The sequence below is a fragment of the Frankliniella occidentalis genome, unplaced genomic scaffold (assembly GCF_000697945.3).
Source record: "Frankliniella occidentalis isolate FOCC.00 unplaced genomic scaffold, Focc_3.1 Scaffold186, whole genome shotgun sequence".
In the NCBI taxonomy this organism is placed as follows: Eukaryota; Metazoa; Arthropoda; class Insecta; order Thysanoptera; family Thripidae; genus Frankliniella; species Frankliniella occidentalis.
In genome coordinates, this window is record NW_026267312.1 from 488,049 (window position 1) to 496,591 (window position 8,543).

The 8,543-nt window shown below is 40.8% G+C and overlaps 1 protein-coding gene across 1 annotated transcript in view; it reads right to left on the minus strand.

The window, feature by feature from the left end:
• Positions 1-8,543, minus strand: part of LOC127750419 (protein commissureless 2 homolog) — an 18,712-nt gene that overhangs the window by 5,492 nt on the left and 4,677 nt on the right. The window lies entirely within an intron of this gene.

Consider the following 8,543-nt stretch of genomic DNA (forward strand, 5'->3'; position numbering starts at 1 on the left):
CCCCACCGCCCGCCAGCCACGAAGAGGAGGACAATTGACTCGCGTCACAAGGCAATCAAATAACAAACAACAAACAGGTCACCAGTCTATTTCATCTTTTATTTTATTCTTCACTAAAAAAATTAACCTCAATATAAGCGTAAACAGTAGTAGACAAAACAACAAGAATCAATAAAAGGTGCGGCCGTTTCCTATGCAACACAACACTGGATCAAAACGTGACGTTCGACAGAGCCCACCCATTTATATGAGGAAGTTGCCCGATAAGAGGAACAAAAAGAAGGTAGCGCTGAGGAGGTGGCGTGGCGTAGCGCCGTCCCGAAACAAAGCACAAACCCAAGGAGAACAGGTTTGTCACTTGCAGGTCATTTTGGTGTCTTTGACGTCCCTAGTGACATCCCTCAAGCCAAAATAGTGACTATTTCGTGACTATTTGACGTCATTTTGATGTACCTGTGACTATCCCGTTCTCCTTGGGAAGCAGAACGCGGGCGACCATACTGTGTTTTGTCGCAAGTGGATGCATCCACATGTGTGATCATTAATCAAGTTTTGTTGAATTTCTGAAGAAAAATTGGGTCCATACTAGACCGGCGTAACAATCTAGTGTCAAAAAGTGCTTCTGTAAAGTTTGGCTTCGGAAAAGTAAGTTTATACAATCTTCTAAACCGTCCCGGTGTCGTTGTTTAGGTTAGTGTACGCGGACATATCGCATTGGTATAATTTTAACTCAATTATAATGACTCAACTGTCGTAAAAAGCTTTGGTATAGGTGGTACCAAGGTGCTGGGTGCATAAGCCCCTTCTAAACTGTTTGAAATCTAACGACACGCATCCTAACCTCTGCTAGACTGCTGCAACTGCTACAACTACTATTGGACCAAGTTAGGGATGTGGATGTTCTATTTATATCAGAGACCTGGTTAAATGAAGGAAGAGTAGTAGACTTCTACCAAATCCAAGGCTATCAGCATTTCCATATCAACCGGATTCAAACGGGTGGTGGAGTTGCAATTTATGTCTCTGATAAGTACACCACCACACTTGTTACTGAAATTAATAAATTTCATAGCATACTCCAGGTTGACTTACAATACTTAGATATAAAGTTAACTACAATTGGAGCATACAACCCCAACATTGGCAACAGTGCAAACTTCATTGAAGATCTTGAAAAAACCCTATCTAATGTACATTGTAAAAATGTTATTCTCATGGGTGATATTAATATTAATCTACACAATCACAGTAAGGAAACCCTTGCCCTAAAAGAACTAATAGCATCATATGACATGACTTCTGGCAACACCCTGTACCCAACAAGATATGGAACTGAAACTGCAACTCTTATCGATCATGTCATTATTAAGGGTGACCTGGAAGAAGCCTCGTCATACACCATGGATTGGGACGTAAGTGATCATTGTTTTATAATATTTGAAGCAAAACTAACTAAACTTGGAGATAAACAGATAAATAATACAGATAAAGTTAAAAGAGTCTTATATAAGAAACTACTAAAATATCTCCAAGACCATAATTTTGAAATAACTCCTGACTCAGTAGAGAAAAGTTTCTGTGATTTTGTTGGATATATCACTGAGGCAGTAAAGCTATGCACCATAGAAAAAAGCTCTACAAAAAAGGAAAGTCATCTGCAGCCCTGGGTCAATTCCAAATTCACAGACTTGGTGAGAGAGAAGAATATTGCGTACAAGAAAACCAAAGTTAAAAACCCCTCATCAATAGTCATTGAAGACTATAAACAAATCACAAATAAAGTAACTTCCCTAAAAAGGCTGCTTAAATCACAGTACTATGAAACAATGACAAAAAGTAATAAGCAAAAGGATGTATGGAGGGCAGCTAACCAAGCTCTAAACAGATCAGTGAACACTAAAGTCTCCAAAATAAATAAAATACTACATAATGATGTACTCACAGAGGATCCAACGGAAATAAGTGAAGCTTTTAATAACTACTATGTGAATATAATTGAAGATCTAGCTAAAGACCTGCCTCATCATGGAGATTCCACTAATATTCAAACATCTCTTAGCAGCATCTATCTAACACCCACTGATGAAAAAGAGCTGAACGAAATTATTACTACCTTAAAACCGGGAAATGGAAGTCATGACGATATCCTGTCATCTAATATGATTAAGAACTGTGCACCTGCTCTTCTTCCAATCTTAGTCAGTCTGATAAATCTCACATTCACACTGGGTGTGTTTCCAGACTACTGTAAAATTGCTCGAATAACCCCAATATATAAGTCAGGTGATAAAACCCTTCCATCAAATTATCGCCCCATCAGTATTCTAAAAGTTCTCTCCAAAATCTTGGAAAAATTAATGAAGAAAAGACTTACATCCTTCCTCTCATCAAACAATTTCTTCACAAAAATGCAATATGGTTTCACACCAAAAAGATCAACTGAATGTGCAGCTACAACAGCAGTAAAAATAATCCAAGAGAATTTAGATGGAGGCAAGTTGTCAGCAGGCTTACTCATAGACCTACGTAAAGCTTTTGATACAGTTAATCACTCCATACTTCTAGATAAATTAGAGGCGGCAGGTATAAGAGGACCAGCAAATAAATGGCTAAATTCATACCTCCTGAATAGGTTTCAATATGTTTTTATCGCTGGAACACCCAGCAGCTTAAGGAACATAAAGGTAGGTGTGCCCCAAGGTTCTGTGCTTGGGCCACTCCTATTTATTATCTTCATTAATGATATTGCAAGACTTAAATTACGAGGAAAATTAATGCTTTATGCAGACGATATCTTGATTTTGTATGAAGGAGTCTCTGAGAATAATATCATGGAAAAGATAAATGAAGATCTAAAAGTCATTCATGATTGGATGAGCAATAATCGACTGATCATAAATTTAGAAAAAACAAAATATCTATTTTTCCACACTCCAAGATATAAAACAACATCTATAAATATAGTCCAATGCAACAACACCTCTATTGAAAGATGTACTAGTGGACTATACCTTGGACTACATCTGGAATCAACCCTCAACTGGAAGAAACAAATTGAACATATAAAATCAAAGATCTTGCCTGTGGTGGGAATTCTAAGTAGACTTCGTACTTCTGGACTCAAGCCTACTATTCTAAAGAACATTTACTTCGCACTAATTCACTCTCACTTCACATACTTAATATCAATCTGGGGTCACTGTACCAAGGAACAGATAAGAGAACTGGAAGTCATACAAAAAAGAGCATTGAAATTCATATATAATATGCACTATCTTGAACCTACTATCTCTGTATACAAAAAAAAACAAATGTCCTTCCAGTTTCTGTTCAAGCTAAATTATCCTCAGTATCATATATTCACAAAATAAACCAAAATCATGTAGCACCAGACATCAACTTAATAAAAAATAAAGACATTCATAGCCATTTCACCAGGTCCTCATCTCGTATTCATCAAACTAGTCACTCATCAACAAAACATGGAGTCAAATCATCTTTTAATACTTCTGTCAAACTCTATAATGATTTACCAGCTAATGTCACCAGTATGTCCATGCCATCTTTTAAAAAAGTTGTAAAAAATCAGTTCCTAATGGAGTACTTTAATAATTTTGTTTAAACTGTCCATCAGCACCGCCTGCTCTCAAATTGTAATAATTTTAAGTGTCCCTTAGTACGAGCCTTGGCTCATGGGACCCATGTGGTTTAATAAATAAATAATAAATAAATAAATAGACGGTCGCTCATCTTTTGCTTTGTTTAGGGACGGCGCTACGCCACGCCACCTCCTCAGTGCTACCTTCTTCTTGTTCCTCTTATCGGGCAACTTCCTCATAAAATATGTCTTTAAAGGGCGGGTAGGGCGTGCTATCATTAATCAGTTGAGGAGCCAGAAGGAGCACAGGGGCAACACGGAAAGGGACGCACCCTTACAACAACAACAACAACTAGTGTTTTAAAAATACCGGTAAAGTTAAAATTGGACTTTACTTTACGTAAAGTACGGTATAGTACGGTAAAGGTTGGTAAAGTTTGAATTTAAAGTAATTCAAGCTAATTTTCTATTTCTTAATGCAATTTTAGGCTTTAGGGGTGCAAAATACCGAAAAATTTAGCACTGTAGGAACATTTTTAATTAATACTGCAATGTGGGAGCCTAAGTCCGAAAGATCCGTCGAGTAAAATGAAAGGCCACAACCACTTTAGTGCTCCAAGCTACCCAAGTTTTATCAAAGACGTCCGCCCCTGTCTAAAAATACCCTTGCAAAAGCGCACCTTCTCGGTGCAGACCCGGGCAAATCTGGCCTTTCGCGTGCTTTCCCCATGCGGACTAGAGGATAGCGAAAAAAAAGGATTTGAGATATTGATATGTCGGGTATGCGGAAAAGTTGTCTTTTTAGATGTAGAATCCAGTGCAATTTTTTATTTTGAGATCGGACAATATTTTCCGATCGCGCAACGAGCTCAAAGTTATGCATTACCACTGAGGGAAAAAACCGCAAAAAACCTCGAAAAAATGAAAATCGAAAATTTAGGCTTTGTATGTGATGTTTTTTGAAAATCTGTTTTCAATCTACGCTAAAAAAGGCATCTAGTATCACACTTGATATTGACTGTAGAACTTTTCATTTTTTGCAGTTTAAACTGCAAGACTTTTAGTTTTGCAGTTGAAACTGTCAAGTTGTTATACAGTTAGATTTGCAGAGTGAAGTCTAGATCAATTTATTTTCGTTGAAAATGATTTTGTTTACTGTGACAGTGCTTAGAGGAGCATGTACGCTTAGAATTCAGCAGTATTATACCATTCCTCGAAACAAGTATCAATTTATGTTGAACAACTACTTGTTCATTGTTTATGAACTGTTCATGAATAAATGACACAAACTATTTCTGTTTTTTATCAATATTTTTAAAGTTTTACAGCCCAATAGTCCTTGATTCACATGTAACACACAAGAAATGCCACTCACAAGAAACGTGGAACGTTTGAATAAGAACAGTGGCTTGAGCAGGGACAACTACCGCGGCGGGTCGCGAAGGTAACGGCGGTGAGCGTGGGGCGTTGGCCCCCCTCCCCCCTATCGAATCTCTCCGAACGGCGGTGAGCGCAAACTCTGCTGACTCTGCTCCTCCCCCGCTCCCCTCTATCGGATCGTCCCTTCCCCCTCCGCCACAGCTTGGCACTTCCGTACCGCCACTCTGCGTGCACCAATATGTCATACAAAAGTGTAGGGGTCGATTTTTATGTGTTGCTTAGGTGGTGTAGGTAATATTTTAACTTCTTAGCCCCTTAGCCCCGTTGGTAGTTGTTGGGACCCTAACCTCACCTTATTATTATTGTTGTATTTATAGAGCACTGCACAAGTTTGCAAAAACCTTGTAAAGTATAATTGTGGTACGAGATTTTAGTGTGCCGTGTGGTTTTTAAAAAATCTAGGGATTGACCGACAGACCGCAGAAGGAACACCCCATGTTATTGGCAGCTCATGATTTGAATGTTTAGGGGCGTTACCGTCAAAGGTACACTGTGAGAAAAACCTACGGTCTAACAACAGTCTTGGACCGTCAATTATTAACCAATGGCAAACCGTTCTTGGACCGTACCTGGTACGGTGTGATAACAGCGTCTCACTGTTACTTTCACCGTAGGATGTGATTTCAATTAAAAAGTAAATAGCCACATTAGCCAATAGCCACATCCTACGGTGAAAATAACAGTGAGACGCTGTTATCACACCGTACCGTACCATGCTGTCAAATCCACGCTGTTATCTCACCGTAGGTAGACCGTTATTTTTTACAGTGATATACGATAGGTGCCAAAACGCAGCACGACCTTTTAGGTCGGTAACGCCTTTCTAGAGTGCCATAGTACACTAGCATTGGAAGGTATCAGACGACACATTTGTTTTTCCAGAGAGTATGAAGAAGTATGAACATATTTGTTCGTACTGGAGTATTAATCGAGCTCTAAACAACAAATAAGTTCACAGGATACTTGTGTGAAAGTCTTCATCAGAGAAGACCTTGCAGCAGCACCGAGCAACGCCTGCTTGCTTCGCGCTCAGGAAGGAACGAGCATTAACTTTGATTCAATGGCTTGCTCTCGCTGTGCCGTGCTGCTGACGCCGCTCCAACAGAGCATCACATTCGAAAAGTTGAGGAGAAGACGAGTCCGGATAAGGTTTGCGTTTGCTACGCCAGAAGCAGGACGGCTCGGCGCGGGCCCACGCACGCACGCACACACACACGCACACACATGCACGCACACACGCACACACACGCACGCACACACACACTTCCACACTCGCATGCGTTAGACCGTCCCAAAAAAATGCTGTTTTCAAAAAGTTCTCGGGACACATTGCCGCAGTAAACGGACTGACTAGTAGATACTAAAACGATTTTTTCCCGATTTTTTGAGTTGAATTTAGAGGTCGCGCATGAATTTTTTACGTTTTTTAACACAAAAACTGCGATTTTGCCCGAATTAGCGAGTTCTAGCCTCCCCTGGACGCTCCCTCATCATTCTGATAGCGCACACTCTTCCCCTCTATCCCTCTCTTGCCCCCATCACTTTGCGGGGTGTCTAAACAGACTTTGACCCCTGTAAAATTATACCCCAAGAGAAGAAAGTAAAGTCCAAAACGGTGGTTCAGAGCCATACACAGTTAAAAAAAGTTGTCAAATTATCATAGTCTCTGTGATGACTAGCTTGTTAAAAAAACACTACCATTCGTTTTCATTGGCATGTGACAAAGTTCCTTCTATTTTGACCGTAGTGGTCCATAACAACGATCCCTACTTTTCACAATGTTGTAATACTACAACAAAACCGTTGGAATGTTTGATAGTAGCCAGATATATCGTAACAGAACCAACAAGTTTGTGTTATTACAAACTTATAGTGCTGGTAGACGTAAATGACCACTGTTTTGAAATTAAAAATTGTTTCAGAAAATTTTGTGAATGTTGTTGGATTAAAACATGTTGTGTTTTATTAACATTTGTTGCTAGCAAACTTTGCATCAAATGTGTTCTAAATTTTCAACAATTTTTTAACAGTGTACCATTATTGCTGCGGGCAATAACAGTACAGTTAGAATGTACAGTTTAGTTTATTTCCCATCATCTATTTTAAATGACACAGGTTTAAAACCAAAAGTAAAAAAAAATTGCCGTAAAATATGTGAAAATCCCACAAATAGCCGTTTGGCCGATAGAGCGCGTAGCGCCGACTCCGACGGCAAGAATTCAACATTACTCTATTGTTTTGGTGTAATGTTCGTTGCTAGTTAAGGTACTCCTCACAGACGCAATTGAAGTTATTATAAATCCTTTTTTGGGGTATAAAAATGAAGTAAGCATGTGGTTCGGACCCCCGCAAAGTGATAGGGGCGAAAGAGGTATAGAGGGAAACAGTATGCAGAATCAGAACAGTGTGGGACCGTCCAGAGGAAGCTGCAACTCGCCAATTTCCCCAAAAACGCAGTTTTTGCGTTAAAAAACGTTAAAAATTCATGCGCGACCTCTAAATTCAACTCAAAAAATCGGAAAAAAATCGTTTTAGTATCTACTAGTTAGTCCGTTTACTGCGGCAATGTGTCCCGAGCACTTTTTGAAAACAGCATTTTTTTGGGACGGTCTAGCATGCGTAGCCGGGAGCATTCGGGAGCAACCCCGCCCGCAGACGGGAGGTGTGGTGGCGGGGCGCGCGCACGGCGCACCGGGACCATCCGCCCTCCCGGCCGCACGCTGAACGGTGCTCCCCGCTCAACCCCTCCTCCTCCCCCTCTGCTTCCGGTCCAGAAGCCCAGGTGAGAGAGGCGGGAGGGCACCGCCCCCTCCGGGAGGAAGTCGATGATGTCTGAGAGGGAAAAGAGAATCTCAGCTGTCATTGCCCCCAACCTCGGGGCACGCGGCCGGCGCGCGTCTGTCGCGTGTGCACCTGGTTACTCATCATCACTTTCTTCCTGTCCTCAACCTCCTCCTTGCCCTCCTCCTCCTCCCCCCTCATCCCTGTCCTTCTCCTCCTACTTCTCCTGGAAGGGGGCGGTAACGGGCTCGCCATACTATAACTACACATTAGTAGTACGCACGCACTGGACTTACTGCATGTTGTGCGCGTTGCTGCTGTGCGTGGCTTTGATCGAGGTCAGAAAGGAACGCGCTAGTCGCGAAACGAGATGCGGAAGGATTTTTGAGTGGTGAGCGCGGCATTGACGGCCGTCGAAACGCCGCCGTCGATTGAGGCATATCCTACGCAAATGGTTTCAATATTGCATCCAATAAAACTCTGGAAATCACACTGTATTCAGTACAAAGATAAGTCAGTTTTAACTGCAAGGCTACCATTTTACACTTTAAGCCGCAATTCTCTCACCATGAAAGAAACTTTAATTTCTGAGGACACAATCCTTTTTTTGTTTTTAAATAAATCTTTTAATGATTGTGATTTATATTGATACGGGTACGATTACTTAAACGATTTCCATGTAATTTCATTTCTTGTTGCATACCTCGACAGGCCCGTTTGGAAG